Source organism: Colobus angolensis, unplaced genomic scaffold (genome assembly GCF_000951035.1).
Source record: "Colobus angolensis palliatus isolate OR3802 unplaced genomic scaffold, Cang.pa_1.0 Scaffold75, whole genome shotgun sequence".
In the NCBI taxonomy this organism is placed as follows: domain Eukaryota; kingdom Metazoa; phylum Chordata; class Mammalia; order Primates; family Cercopithecidae; genus Colobus; species Colobus angolensis.
This window is the reverse complement of record NW_012121265.1, coordinates 4,147,762-4,163,450: the sequence shown is the minus strand read 5'-3', so window position 1 is coordinate 4,163,450 and position 15,689 is coordinate 4,147,762. Positions and strand designations below refer to the sequence as shown.

Genomic DNA, 15,689 nt, shown 5'->3' with positions numbered 1-15,689 from the left:
GCTATTGTTTTTGTTTTGTTTTGTTTTGTTTTGTTTTGTTTTGTTTTTTGAGATGGAGTCTCACTCTGTCCCCCAGGCTGGAGTGCAGTGGCCAGATCTCAGCTCACTGCCAGCTCTGCCTCCCAGGTTTACGCCATTCTCCTGCCTCAGCCTCCTGAGTAGCTGGGACTACAGGCACCCGCCACCTCGCCCGGCTAGTTTTTTGTATTTTTTAGTAGAGACGGAGTTTCACCGGGTTAGGCAGGATGGTCTCTATCTCCTGACCTCGTGATCCGCCCGTCTGGGCCTCCCAAAGTGCTGGGATTACAGGCTTGAGGCACCGCGCCCAGCCTGCTATTGTTTTTATACATATAATTTTACATGTTACAAACCCTATAATACATTGGGTTTGTTGTTGTTTGTTTTTACCTTACTGCTGTTGGCTGGGGTCAGCAAACATTTTCTGTAAAGGGCTAGCTAGTACAGGCATACCTTAGAGATATTGTGGGTTTGGTTCCAGACCACCACAATAATACAAATATGCAAGAAGTGGATATCACAATAAAGTGAGTCACACAAGTCTTTTGGCTTCCCAGTGCATATAAAAGTTTTGCTTATACGACACTGTAGTCTATTAAGTGTGCAATAGTGTTATGTCTAAAAAAAAAAAGTACCTTAATTTTAAAATGCTTTATTACTAAAAAATGCTAACAGTCATTTGAGCATTCAGTGAGTCATAATCTTTTTGCTGGTGGAAGGTCTTTTCTAACTGATGACTGATCGGGAGTCAGGTGCTGAAGCTTACGGTGGCTGTGGCAGTTTCTTAAAACAACAGTGAAGATTGCAACATCAGTTGACTCTTCCTTTCACGAAAGATTTCTCTATAGTGTGTGATGCTTTTTGATAGCATTTTATGCACAGTAGAACTTCTTTGAAAATTGGAGTCAGTCCTTTCAAACCCTGCTCTGCTTTAACAACCTAAGTTTATATAATATTCTAAGTCCATTGTTGTCATTTCAACCATTTTCACAGTGTCTTCACCAGCAGTAGATTCCATCTCAAGAAATGAGATGGAATCTTTGCTCATCCATAAGAAGAAATTCCTCATCTGTTCAAGTTTTATCATGAGATTGCAGCAATACAGTCATGTCTTCAGGCCTCACTTCACTTTTAATTCTAGTTCTCTTGCTATTTCTACCACATCTGTGGTTCCTTCCTCCATTGAAGTCTTGAACCTCTCCAAGTCATCCATGAGGGTTGGAATCAACTTCTTTCAAATTCCTGTTAATATTTATGTTTTGATCTCCCACGAATCATGAATGTCCTTAATGGCACCTAGAATGGTGAATCCTTTCCAAAAGGGTTTCAATTTACTTAGTCCAGATCCATCTATCCCAAGGACCCACTTTCGATGCCAGTTATAGCCTTATGAAATGTATTTCTTCAATAATAAGGCTTGAAAGTTGAAATTACTCCTTGATCCATTTTCTGCAAAATAGATGTTGTGTTAGCAGGCATGAAAGCAACAGTCTTTTTGTACATGTCCATCAGAGCTCTTGGGTGACCAGGTGTATTGCCAGTGAGCAGTAATACTTTGAAAGGAATTATTTTTCTTAGCAGTAAGTCTCAACAATGGGCTTAAAATATTTGGTCCACCATTGTGTAAACAGATGTGCTGTCATCTAAACTTTGTAGTTTCATTTATAGAGCACAGGCAGAGTAGATGTAGCATAATTCTTAAGGGACTTAGGATTTTCAGAATGGTAAATGAACATTGGCATCAATTTAAATCACTGGCTGTATTAGCCCCCATAAGAGAGTCAGCCTATTTTTTGAAGCTTTGAAGCCAGGCATTGACTTCTCCTCTCTGGTTACAAAAGTCCTAGATGGCATCTTCTTCCAGTGTAAGGCTGTTTCATCTACACTGAAAATCTGTTGTTTAGTGTAGCCACCTTCATCAATGATACTATCTAGATCTCGGATAACTTGTGCAGCTTCTACATCAGCATTTGCTACTTCACCTTGTACTCTTATGTAATGGAGTGGCATCTTTCCTCGTACCTCATGAACCAACCTCTGCTAGCTTCCAACTTTTCTTCTGTAGTTTCCTTGCCTCTCTCAGCCTTCATAGAATTGAGGATAGTTAGGGACTTGCTTTGGATTAGACATTGGCTTCAGGGAATGTTGTGGCTGGTTCAATCTTCTATCCAGACCACTAAAACTTTATCCATATCAGCAATACGGCTGTTTTACTTTCTTATTATTTGTGTGTTCACTGGAGTAGCAATTTTAATTTGCTTCAAGATATATTTCTTTGCATTTACAACTTGGCTGACTGGTGCAAGAGGCCTAGTTTTCAGACTACCTTGGCTTTTGACATGCCTTCCTCACTAAGCTTAATCATTTCTAGCTTTCAATTTAAAATGAGAGATGTAGGCCAGGCACAGTGGCATACGCCTATAATTCCAACACATTAAGAGGCCAAGGCAGGAGGATTGCTTGAACCCAGGAGGTGGAGGTTGTAGAGATCACACCACTGCACTCCATCCTGGATGATAGAGCAAGACCCTGTCTCAAAATAAAATGAGAGGTGCACTTCTTTTTGTTTGAGCACATAGAAGCCATAGTACAGTTATTAATTGGCCTAATTTCAATACTGTTGTGTCTCAGAATAGGGAGATCTGAGGAGAGGGAGAGAGGTGGGGGAATGGCTGGTCAGTGGAGCAGTCAGAACACACATAACACTAATAAATTGTTTGCTGTCTTATATAGGTATGGTTTTTGATGCCCCCAAACAATTACAATAGTTATAGCAAATATCACTGATCACAGATCACCATAACAGATATAATAATCATGGGAGAAAGTTTGAAATAGTTTGAGAATTAGCAAAGTGTGACACAGAAACAAAGTGAGCACATGCTGTTGGAAAAAATTGGTGTTGATAGACTTGCTCCATGCAAGTTTGCCATATGCTTTCAGTTTATAAAAAACACAGTATCTAGGAAGTTCAGTCAAGTGAAGTGCAATAAGATGAGGTATGCCTGTAAATATTTTAGGCTTTTCAGACCATAGGGTTTCTGTTGCAACTACTCACCTCTGTCATTATAGCATGAAAGCAGCCATAGAAAATACACATAAATGAGGACTGTAATCCCAACACTTTGGGAGCATGAGGTGGATGGATCACTTGAGGTCAGGAATTCGAGACCAGCTTGGCCAGCATGGCAAAACCCTGTCTCTACTAAAAATACAAAAATTAGCCAGGTATGGTGACGCATGCCTGTAGTCCTAGCTACTTGGGAGGCTGAGGCAGGAGAATCTCTTGAACCCGGGAGGGGGAAGTTACAGTGAGCCGAGACTGTGCCACTGCACTCCAGCCTGGGCAACAGAGTGAGACTCTGTCTCAAAAAAAAAAAAAAAAAAAAGGGAAACAAAATACACATAAATGAATGTGTGTGGCTGTGTACCAATGTAACTATATTTATCCTCATGCTCTAGCTTGCCAGCCCTTGCTTTACACTGTCAGTTACCTTCTAACGAGGTTAAAAATCTTAACAATATCTATTACATTTATTTATTCACATTCTGGTGCCCTTTCTTCTTTCTTTATGTAAAATCAAATTTCATTCTGGTATCATATTTCTTCTTTCTAAATAATTTCCTTTAATATTTTTTGTAGTACATGTCTAATAGCAATGAATTATGTCAGTTTTTATTTGTCTGAAAAAGTGTTTCGTTTTTGAAATATACTTTTGCTGGGTATATAAATCCATGTTGGATAACTTCTTTTTTCTTCAGCACTTTAATGAAGTCACTCAGTTATCTTCTGGCTTGTATAGTTTCTCTGGCTGCCTTCAGGATTTTTTCATTGTCTTTAATTTTTAGCAGTTTGATGTGTCTAGAGTAATTTTCTTTGTATTTATCCTTTTGGGGGCCTCTTAATTTCTTTGATCGTTTTTTTCTTTTTTTAATCAGTTTTGGTCTGTCTCCTCAAGTGGGCTGCAAAAAAAGAAAAATAAAATCATAGTTTAAAAAGTTAATTTTGGAAAATTTTTAGCCATCATTTCTTCAAATATTTATCCTACTCCATGCTCTCCTCATCCTCTTTTCCTTCTGGGACTCAAGTTACAGGTATATTTAACCATTTTATTTGTTCACGGCACTTGGATGCTCTGCTTTCTTACTTTTTGTCTTTCATTTTGGATAATTTCAGTTGACCTATCTTCAAGTTCACTGATTCTTTTCTCAGCCATGTCTAGTGTGCTCAACGCCTGTTGAAGAAATTCTTTGTCTTTAACATCATGTTTTTTATTTCTAGCATTTTCATTTAACTCTGTGTTCTGGTTTCCATCTCTTTACTCACTTTTTTTTTTTTTTTTTTTGAGATGGAGTCTTGCTCTGTCACTTAGGCTGGAGTATAGTCGCAGGATCTCAGCTCACTGCAACCTCCGCCCCCTGGGTTCAAGTGATTCTCCTGCCTCATCCTCCTGAGTAGTTGGGATTACAGGTGCCCACCACTGTGGCTGGCTAATTTTTGTATATTTTTAGTAGAAACAGGGTTTCACCATGTTGGCCAGGCTCGTCTTGAACTCCTTACCTCAGGTGATCCACCTGACTTAGCCTCCCCAAGTGCTGGGATTACCGGCACGAGCCACTGCGCCCAGCTCTGCTGACATTTTTTACCTTTTGATGCATTTTGTCTACCTTTTCCATGAACTTCTTTAACATATTAGTCATAGTTACTTTCAATTCCTTGTCTGACAGTTCTGACATTCAAATCTAAGTCTGTTAATAGCTTTGTGAGTCTGTTAACAGCTTTTCTTCATTCTTGTCTGTGGGTTTTGTATTTCTTGATTGTATGCCAAATATTGTCTTTAAAATTAGCTTAGATAAGTCGTACTTCTATCCAGAAATAGGCACATTTTTTGTGTCCAGTCATCAGTGTGGAGGGAGATTGGGGCAGTCTAGTCAGTGGCTGAACTAGGTTTGGATTTGTTGATGCTATACTTACAGTGCACCAGACTTCCAGTCGCTGCAGGAGTGGGCTGCTGCTGCTTTGTGCTTCATGTGAGGCCTGAATTGTGGAAGGGTTTTTCCTTAGTGTTTCCCCCCATGCTCAGATTTCAGCAAGTTTCGTATCTGTGCCACAGAAGGAATCTGACCCATGCTCTTTTTGACCTTCCCTGGTGATCAACTGTTGCTTGTTATAGCTCATCATGGAGTAAGAGGGTGTTTTTTAGTTTTCATCCTCCGGCCTCGGTCTTGGGCCCTGAGCTCCTAGACTCCAGGGGTGGATGGAATCCAGTGATTTCTCAGTAATTTGGCCCCTTCCCCAGTAGTGGCAGCTCTCTGCTTTGTATCATTGCAATATCCTGAGCTGAGCTCATTTTCTGTCCTTCCTCGAGTGGCAGACAGCTCTTGCTTTCACCCTTCTACCAAAGGCAGTGCATCTTTTCTTGGGCCTCTCCCCCAGCAACTTACGACTTTCACGTAAGAGCAGGGCTCATGTATGAGGGAATTCTCTGCCTTTGTGCCTCGTACAGTCTCTCAGTTCTCCTGCCCTGCCCCAATCTTTTTTGTGAGCACCTAGTAGAGACTCTTGGAGAAGAGCAAGGAAGCAAGTATGGACTTCTCTTGTGTCTGGTGATCGCTTTGTTTCTCAGCTGCTACTCCTGGACTTTAAGAATTCATTACAATTTCAGCTGTTTTCTTCTTTTTTCTTTTTTTTTAGATGGAGTCTTGCTCTTTTGCCCAGACTGGAGTGCAGTGGCATGATCTTGGCTCACTGCAACCTCTGCCTCCTGGGTTCAAGTGATTCACCTGCCTCAGCTTCACGAGTAGCTGGGATTACTGGCACCCACCTCCTGCCCGGCTAATTTTTGTATTTTTAGTAGAGATGGGGTTTCACCATTTTGGTCAGGCTGGTCTCAAACTCCTGATCTCGTGATCTGCCTCAGCCTCCCAAAGTGCTGGGATTACAGGCATGAGCCACTGCGCCAGGCCTCAGCTGTTCTCTTTTTAGCTGCTGGAATGGTTAATTTTCTGTGTCAACTTACTGGGCCATGGGATGTCCAGATATCTAATTAAACAGTATTTCTGGGTGTGTCTGTGAGGGTGTCTCCGGAAGAGATTTGCATTTGAATTGGTAAACTAAGTAAAGCAGAGGGCCCTCCCTAGTAGGGGTAGGCATCATCCAGTCTGTTGAGGACTTGAATAGAACAGGAGGCAGGGGAAGGTTGAAATTACCCCCTCTCTGCTTGAGCTGAGACATCTATCCTGCCCTTGGCACTCCTGGTTCTCAGGCCTTCAGACCTGGATTCCTGGGTCTCCACCTTGTCCATGGCAGATTGTGGGACTTCTCAGCCTCCTATCTAATAATAAATCTCTCTCTCACACACACAATGTATCCTTCTGTTTATCTGCAGAACCATATCTAATACACCTGCTTTTATGGATTCAGTTGAAACTTTATATACCTAAGTGGAAACTTGTTTTGAGTTTATTTTCTCCACTTACTTTTGTTAGAAATGGAACATTCTGTATCTAGTTAAGACACATAAACTGACTTGTGATACCATAATGTTGTGTTGAATTTTATATTCTTAGAAAATCATCTGTCAAGGTGTTGACTAATGGCAAAGCATTTAATAAATCCCCATTCATGTATTCAGGTGCTCTGAATTATCTGACTTTTAAATTCTTACTTTATAAATGAGAAAATTGGGGTATGGAAAAGTAAACTCTCCTAACCCCAAATTATTACATTATTAAGGACAGGACTTAGAGGCCAGATATCTTAAGTCATTAATATTCTTTTGGCTCACAGAATTGGCAATATAATCTAAAGGTAACAACTAGGTGATTTTCTTTTATATCAAATATGTTAGTTTTCAAATATTCACAAGTGCCTACTGTGCAGGGAAAGAATGCACGCCATACAAAAGATGTAGTCTGGGCCTTTAAGAAACTTCCATTTGATGGGAACTCAAGAAGTGTACCTATAAGAAGGTAAGTAGCGCCCGGGCGCGGTGGCTCACACCTGTAATCCCAGCACTTTGGGAGGCCAAGGCGGGTGGATCACAAGGTCAGGAGATCAAGGCCATCCTGGTTAACACAGTGAAACCCCGTCTCTACTAAAAATACAAAAAATTAGCCGGGCGTGGTGGCGGGTGCCTGTAGTCCCAGCCACTCGGGAGGCTGAGGCAGGAGAATGGTGTGAACCCAGGATGTGGAGCTTGCAGTGAGCCAAGATCGTGCCACTGTACTCCAGCCTGGACGACAGAGCAAGACTCTGTCTCAAAAAAAAAAAGAAAAAGGTAAGTAGCAGTGAGGTGCAAGACAATACATACATATACATATCAGTGAATGATATTGCCAAAAAGTGCTACTGATAGAGCAGTAATTCATTTCTGCAAACATCCGCTGATCTCCTACTGAAAACAGAGGAGGGGTGGTCAGGATAGAAGAGAAAGACCTTGAGTTGAGCCTTGAACAGTATTTAATTTTCAAAGGGTTAAGAGAGGAGAGCAGTTGAGGAGGGGAGAATAGTTCCAGCACAAATGACGGTGTACAAGATGAACACAGTCAGTAAAGAGCAGACTGGTCTGGATGGAGAGGAGGATTTGCATCATTTGGGATTACGTCATTTAGACCCTTGAAAGCCAGGATTGAGTAAAGCACAGTGAAGGGACTGGCTCGTATGGAAGGTTTATTTTAAGAAGATTAATCTGGTAGTGACATGTGCCAAAAACTGAATAGGTAGAAACGAGATGCAGAGAGCCCAGTAAGAACTGAGTCTGGTGCAGTAATGCAGGATTGAGGCAATAAATACCAAACTACAGTATCACCAGATAATGGATGTTTGAACGGACAGTTTAAAGGAAAATTGATGGTATTTGGTAATTTATTAGATAATCCAGAGCCATGGAATTAGAGGGGAAAAATGACTAGCCGTAGTCATCAAATGATTTTTCTTAAAAACAATGAATCTGAGTTTTGGTGTAAGAGCAGCATTTTCTTAGGCCTTGCCTAGTTGGTACCGTTGTCTATGATAATGACTCCCACTATGCTTGTTCCTTTTTTAACAGCTGTGAGTCCCTCACCAGCCAAACAATGAGCCTCCTGAAAAGGACAATGCCTTTTCACTTCTCTCCACGTGCTTGGCAAATAGGAGGCCTTTTGAAGCTACTCTATAGTTAGGGGTTCCCAGTTAGTGTTTGAAATACTAAGTCATGCCTGTGGTTGACAGCATGGGCTCTCATGTTGTAGATTTTCCTGGCCCTACTGGTCATCATCAGCTATTAACCTTAGGCAAGTTAACGAACTTCTCTAAGCCCCGCTCTACTCATTTATAAAGTGGGATTATTAATAATGTCTACTTCATATGAAGCCTGAGTTAGGTCATTCAGATAGTGTTTAGTCTAATTGTTAGAACCTAGTAAGTAGTCAGTAAACAGAAGCAAATGCCACATGCCTGATTTATATCCAAGAGGAGAAAGGTAAATCTAAAATTTTCATGATTTATGGATTCAAATTATACATTTCAAAGATGCTTTATAAGCTATTGTTTTGGTAAGAAGAATTGAGCTGAAACAATTTTCTGACAGCAATGATTATGAAATGGTGAAATAGGCTATTGATGTCTTTAAAGAATATAGATGTTCACCTTTTGCATGTAAGTGTACAAAAATTGACTAAGTCGATATATCTGTCTACACAGAGAGAGAGAGCATTAAAGTTAGTAAACATTCCCTTCGCTTTTTTTTGGTTTGAGACAGGGTCTTACTATGCTGCCCAGGCTGGAGTGCAGTGGTGCGATCGTGGCTCACTGCAGTCTCAACACCCTGGGCTCAAGTGATCCTCTCACTCAGCCTCCTGAGTAGCTGAGGTGTGCACCACCACACCCAGCTAATTTTTTAATAATTTTTTGTAGAGGTGAGGTTACCTTGTTGCCCAGGCTGGTCTCAAACTCCTGAGCTCAAGCAATCTGCTCACTTCAGCCTCCCAAAATGCTGGGATTACAGGCATGAGCCACCACGTCTGGCCAGTAGACCCCATTCATTTACATCATCTTATTTGTCCCTCCACCAATCCTATAAAGTAGGTAGGATCTGTCTTTATTTGTTATTTAAGTGAAGAACTTGAAGTGGTGTTGAGGAATAGGTGTTTTGCCAAGCGTCACGCAGCTGGAGTGGCAGAGCTGTATACGCTTTGGGTTCCGCCAGTGCTGTTTACATCACATCTGGAGAAAGGTGCTCTGAGGCACAGATGTTTAGTGGGAGGGATGAGACACAGGCTGCGATGCCAAAAGATAACCAAGAATAAAATCAGAAAACAAGGCATTTGTTTCTGTTAAAATGAGGCAGAAAATAAGGCGTTCGTGGTTTGGGATTGAGCACTTGGAGAAGTGGGGAGCGATTTGATTTGGGTGAGACTGCTCTTGGAATGCTGCGTCTGGTTCTGGGCTACTCATTACTAGGCTTATAGAAACTAGCTGGAGGAGGTTCAAAGAAAAGCTCCAAAATGATTAACGGGCTGACGGGATTGATTTATAAGAAATATTAAAAGAATTAAATATGTATAGCTCAGCTAAGCCAAGATGAAAGAGAGACCAGCTAAATGTATACAAATATCTGAAATGTGTAAACTTTAAAAAGAGGGATTAATTATTTAATGTGATACACAGGGGTACAATATGCAGTCATAGGGTGAAAATTCAGCTGAGTATCTAGAAGAATTCCCCAATCGTGAATCTGTTAAGGCTGTCTGTAGCATGGCCTTTCCCTGGAGAGGCCATAGAAATTTCAAGCCTCACGATTTTAAAACTTTCTTGGGAACTGGGTATTAGATGATGTTAGACAAGTATTAATTTGGTCAGGTATGATAGCGGTATTGTAGTTCTATAAGAACAATTTTATTTTTTAGAGTTACATACTCTGAAATATAAGCATAGAATATGATGTAAGAGATTTACTTTAAAATACTACAGTAAGGACAGAAAGGAGGGAGGAAGAAAGGGAAGGAAGGGGAAGAAAGGGGAAAAGAAAGAGGCAAAGATGGAAGAGAAGGTAAGAGAAAGAAGGAAGGAAGAAGGCCGGGCGCTGTGACTCATGCCTATAATCCCAGCATTTGGGAGGCTGAGTTGGGAGGATCACTTAATTAAGCCTAGGAGTTCAAGGCTGCAGTGAGCTGTGATTGCGCCACTGCACTCCAGCCTGGGTGACAGAGTGAAACCCTGTCTTTAAAAAAAATAAGTTAAAAAGAAAGCAAAGGATAAATGAAGTGTGGCAAGATGTTGGTAATGCTGAACCTGAAGGAAGTTAATATGTAAGTTCACTTTCCTCTTCAATCTTCTTTATGTTTGCCAACTTTCATAATAAAAAAATTTAAATTATATTTTCCTGATCAAAATCTAGTAGCAATATTAGTCCCTGGGCTTCATGACTAGAAAAGCCTCATTACCACATGGGCAGAGTTCTGGCCGACCAGGGACCACAGTGGTTCACCATCTTGCTCTGGTAATGCAGTCTGGGCTGAAGGGTCCTTTCTAAGGTTGTAAATAGAAATCCAGGAAACTTCTTAGAATTGCAGACCTCTCAGGGTACCTGCAGGAGGTGGGTCTTCTAAGGTGAAAAAGCAGAGGACAGAGGTCATGATTAGCAGCTGACCCCCCTGCTTTTCTGTCCCTCACTGATGGAAAACACTGGACATTCAGCAGAGCTCTAGGTGTCTTTGGAATAGCAAAACACTAGTTTTCTTTCTCTTTTCTTTCTTCTTTCTTTCTTTCTTTCTTTCTTTCTTTCTTTCTTTCTTTCTTTCTTTCTTTCTTTCTTCTTTCTTTCTCTCTCTCTCTCTCTCTTTTTCTTTCTTTCTTTCTTCTTTTTTTTTGGAAACAGAGTCTTGCTCTGTTGCCCAGGCTGGAGTGCAATGGCGTGATCTCGGCTTGCTTAACTCCGCCTCCCGGGTTCAAGCAACTCTCCTGCCTCTGCCTCTCGAGTAGCTGGGATTATAGGTGCCCACCACCACACCCAGCTAATTTTCATATTTTTAGTGGAGATGAGGTTTCACCATGTTGGCCAGGCTGGTCTCGAACTCCTGGCCTCAAGTGATCCGCCTGCCTTGGCCTCTCAAAGTCCTGGGATTACAGGCGTGAACCACCACGCCCAGCTGCAAAATCCTATTTTTCTTGAATGGAGCAACACTTTCCCCTTATTTATTGAGTTTGGGAAGAAAGAAGAGGGGTAATTCATTAAGTGAAAGCTTCCCAAATCCAGAAAACATCGATAAAGCTGAGGCTTTATTTTTTTAAGGAAGAATTTTTTAAACTATCTTCTTTTGAGCCTCTTTAGGAAGACCTCACGTCCTTGCCTTGAATGTTGAGAGTGGGAAATCCAGGGAGGTTTTGGAATGCATGCCTTATGTCTGCTTTTTTGTTTGTTAGAGAAATATAAATATTTTATCTAGATGTTGCTGATGGCAATCAAGCATGAACACAACCCACTGTTTGAGGAGCTGTCATTTCTGAATTTCTCCAGAGTGCATATCTAGGCCAGCAAATGGCAGTAAGAGTGAGGTGGATTTAGCTCAGTGAAAGGATGAACTCCGGAACCGTCGGCGCTGACTGAAAGTGAAGCAGCAGCTGCATTGTGGGAAAGCTGGCTGGAGTCTCTCTGATAAGCAGGCATTCTTTTTCGCCAGCCCCTCGCTGTGTCGGTTCTGCCCACGGTAAGCCTCCTGGCCTCTAGGCTGTAACCCCACCATCCTCCTCCGATGGCCTCCAGAGTGATTGTTCTGAAGCACAGCTGGGTGTCATTCCCCTTCCTGAACTCCTGGCACCTACAGGGACTCCATCCCTTGTGCCCCACACCAGGCCCCACACAGAGACATTCCTAATGAAGATTCGATTGAATTCCTATAACTCAGTGCCTCCCACTCTTCTAGCTGCCTCTCTGCGTGCCTTTGTACATTTATTTATTATTTATTTATTTATTTATTTATTTTTGAGCAGAGTCTTAACTCTATCACCCAGGCTGGAGTGCAGTGGCACCATCTCAGCTCACTGCAACCTCTACCTCCCAGACTCAAGCAATCCTCCCACCTCAGCCTCCTGAGTAGCTGGGACCACAGGCGCGTGCCACCATGCCCAGTTAATTTTTTGTAATTTTTGTAGAGATGGGGTTTCATCGTGTTGCCCAGGCTGGTCTTGAACTCCTGGACTCAGGCGATTTGCCCACCTCAGTCTCCCAAAGTGCTGGGATTACAGGTGTGAGCCACCATCCCCAGCCGCTAGCACTCACCTTAATCATACGTTTACTTGTGTGTCTTTCCCACCAGACTGTGGGTTCTGAGAGTAAATGCTGTGTTTTCACCTTTATTTCCCCAGTTTGTGGCACATTCTAGGCACTCGCCATCATCACATAAACCTCTGGAGCTGTGATATTACAAACGTGGAAAGATGATGTACACTCAACAAGTTTCAGTGAGTAAACAAAGGCTTTCATTCTGCACATATTTATTGACTGTCCTGACTCTGACCTGCCTTCCTCTCTATGGCTCAAGGAGAGCATAGTCCACAGAATCAGGGACCTGGCTGCTCTGGAAGTTAGACTTAAGCCCACCCCTGGTCCTTGAATGGGGAAACATTTCCCTTCATTCCTGTGTTTTAGGGACGGAAAGATGAGTAATGCAGTGATACATGCTGGAAATGTTTATTCCACTACCCTAAGCTGCCTCTCAACTTGAACAATCCATGAAAGAAACAAGATGATATATAACTTATTCTGATTTGTGATGCCTTTGTTTATTTGTTTCCAGTTAAAAGAGGAGGTGGCATTGAATTGTTTGTTTGGTTTGGTTTCTTCTTCAATAAGAAGCATCTTAATATAACTAGTCTGGACATCTGTCCCATTTTCAAAAATTACAAGTTTCGATCATTGCTAAATTGTACAGATCCCAATCTGTCTGCTCTGCATACATTTGCATTTATAAAAGCAGAAGCAGACTAGCAGTCTTTCTACTGCAATCCCCTAAATGCATGAAGTATTAGATTGCTTCTCCCTATTGGTTCATGCATTGCTAAAGGCTTAAAAGGATCATTGATTTGAATTATTTAATGTGTACAGCAGGCTGAGCTTCCTTTCTTTTTTAAGAGAAGAACCTTCAGGGGCATCGGTTTAGTTTTTTAGTGTTAAATCTCATTTTTCTTTGAAAATAAGAAGTTAAAGCTGTATTCACATCAGCTCCCAAAGTGCCAGATTTTCATTGTGTTTTTAAACCATCTAGGAAATGTTTGATTCTAATGAAACATTACTGCTGAAAATTGGGCTGAAATTGCTGGGCTGAAAATATTGTTATAACTTCACACGATTCCAAGGTTGTATTATCATTTTTTCTTTTTCTTTTCTTTTTTTGACCTGATATAGATGAAGCAAAGAGACAAGGAGCAATCCAACGTGTAATAAAAAAAGGCAGCCTGGATTGTTGTTGCTGTTTTTGAAATTTAAGCTGGTTTTCAATTAAATTCAGTAAATGGTCTAGGGCTGTAAATGTTGAACACTTCTTACTGTGTAATTTAAATTTTAGTCTTTTTTTTTTTTTTTTTTGATGGTTTACATTTTCCCCATGGAAAGCAGCTATGTCATGTCGGCACGATTCATGATGGTAACATCTGGGGGTATGGGCTTATTTTGGTTTGTGTTATGTTCGGAAAGCGGGATGCCAAAAATAAAGAGAGGTTTGTGATGTCTCGTGTGTCTTCCTTTAACAAATCAAAGGCTCTTATTTAATCCACTTAATGGGACACTGCAGAAATTTAAAAAAATGGAAGTTCCATCCACAGAAGGCAGTCCTATGATGTAAAAAGCTTAGTGGGGGGATTAATAGAGTGATCATATAATTTATGAACTAAACGGAGACACTTTTTTTTTTTGAGATCGAGTCTCACTGTTGCCCAGGCCAGAGTGCAGTGATGTGATCGCAGCTCACTGCAACCTCCACCTCCCGGGTTCTAGCGATTCTCCTGCCTCAGCCTCCTGAGTAGCTGGGACTACAGGCGCCCGCCACCACGTCCAGCTAATTTTTGTATTTTTAGTAGAGATGGGGTTTTACCATGTTGGTCAGGCTTGTCTCAAACTCCTGACCTCAGGTGATGCACCCACCTCGACCTCCCGAAGTGCTGGGATCACAGGCATAAGCTACCATGCCTGGCCCAGAGACACTTTTGAGAGTGAAGAGGAAGCATGAAAATAATTCATTGATCTACAACTAGGACCATCCAGGGCAAGCCAGATGCCATTACCACTATCTAGAAAGCTTGCCAAGGTCTCATTTACCTTGGTATATAGCAAATTCTTCTTTGAATTCTGGAAATTCTGGTAAGTCATTGAGGTAGCTCTGTACCAAGGAGCAATATGGCAGAATTCTAATATTTCAGACAGTACAACACTTTCCTGAATTTATAGCAGGTAAAGGGAGGCACAGAAGACAAAACCATTGGGACTCGACAAAGGGCATAAACGTCTAATGATAAATCTGATGTAGCTGATGGTAAATTGTTATCAGCTAAAGATCTTTCATAATAAATAAACTTATCATTTGTAGGAGGGCACAGAAATCATGGAAAGCTGGGATTCGGGTTGCCTGTGGCTTTAATTCTGGAATCAGAAATATTGGTCAAGGATATCCATCCATGAAATAAGTTTTCAATGTTATATGCCACAAGATGCAGCTGTCCTATTTTCACTTCCAGTAATTCTTTCTGAATTAATATACCTTAAAAATAGCTGCAGCTTCTCAAATCTGTGAGAATCGTATGTGCTGCTTGCTACACTTTTCTTTTTCCTGAAGGTCTCTTTGAGGTCTTTCAAGAACTCAATTCAATTCAGCAACAATCAGGGGGTCTAAGGTATACAGACGCTGTGCAAGATGCTCCTGAGACACTAAGAGGAGGTCAAGCCCCTGCCCTCAGGCACCTCTCTATAATATAGGAGGAGAAAGAGAAGAAACGTTAATACACCACTACATAGGTAGGTGCAATTCAAAGGGTACATAAGTTAAAGCCAGGTGGTAGGTGTAAGAAGATTTGTAACAGAATTTTCTGCATGTTTGAAGTATCTTAGAATTTTTAAAAATTAAAAAGGGAGATACAGATATGTATTTATGTATGTATATGTGTGTACATACACGCACATATATACATATTTGTGTATATATTTGTATTATATATCTGTAAGACTTTAGAGGACTGAGAAATCACATCTGATTATGGGGATCTGTGATGGCTTTGTCTACCCTTTTCTGCAACACACCATTCACTTTGTAACCCATCTTCCCTAAAAACTGTCTCATAGTCTTCTTTCCCTGCACCTATGCAATGGTAAACAGCAAAACACACATTCTTTTGGGTCCCTATAACATTCCCTGTAGTTTACCCTTAACAGTCTTTGATGTGAAATTTACTCTTTCTGTCTTAACCTTGCCTGTCTCACGTATGTGGAGTTTTGGCTCCTGGCTCCTAGTCTGCATCTTCGCCCCATCCCTTGCCAAAAGAATCTGGTTATGTGACCACTGCTCATCTTTTCCGCTGCCACAACTCCAGTCCAAGCCACAAACCTCTGTCGCCTGGACTCCTGTGGGGAGTTCCTTTCTCTCCCTGCATGAGTCGATTCTCCGGCCAAACAAATTAATAAAAAAATAAGGAGCCACCTGGG

The 15,689-nt window shown here is 41.3% G+C and overlaps 1 long non-coding RNA gene across 1 annotated transcript; it reads left to right on the top strand.

The window, feature by feature from the left end:
• Positions 1 to 11,578: 11,578 nt before the first annotated feature.
• Positions 11,579 to 13,521, top strand: LOC105501781. The gene is made up of 3 exons (XR_001000238.1): positions 11,579 to 11,706; positions 12,365 to 12,460; positions 13,404 to 13,521. It is a non-coding gene; the product is annotated as an uncharacterized LOC105501781 (long non-coding RNA).
• The last annotated feature ends 2,168 nt before the right edge of the window (positions 13,522 to 15,689 follow it).